This window comes from Austrofundulus limnaeus, unplaced genomic scaffold (genome assembly GCF_001266775.1).
Source record: "Austrofundulus limnaeus strain Quisiro unplaced genomic scaffold, Austrofundulus_limnaeus-1.0 Scaffold337, whole genome shotgun sequence".
Lineage (NCBI taxonomy): Eukaryota > Metazoa > Chordata > Actinopteri > Cyprinodontiformes > Rivulidae > Austrofundulus > Austrofundulus limnaeus.
In genome coordinates, this window is record NW_013952739.1 from 625,930 (window position 1) to 626,294 (window position 365).

The window sequence follows — 365 nt, forward strand, 5'->3', positions numbered from 1 at the left end:
ACATGATGAAGACGTGTTTTTGTGTCACATGATGAAGACGTGTTTTTGTGTCACATGATGAAGACGTGTTTTTGTGTCACATGATGAAGACGTGTTTTTGTGTCACATGATGAAGATGTGTTTTTGTGTCACATGATGAAGATGTTTTTGTGTCACATGATGAAGATGTGTTTTTGTGTCACATGATGAAGACGTGTTTTTGTGTCACACGATGAAGATGTGTTTTTGTGTCACATGATGAAGACGTGTTTTTGTATCACATGATGAAGATGTGTTTTTGTGTCACACGATGAAGATGTGTTTTTGTGTCACACGATGAAGACGTGTTTTTGTGTCACATGATGAAGACGTGTTTTTGTGTCACA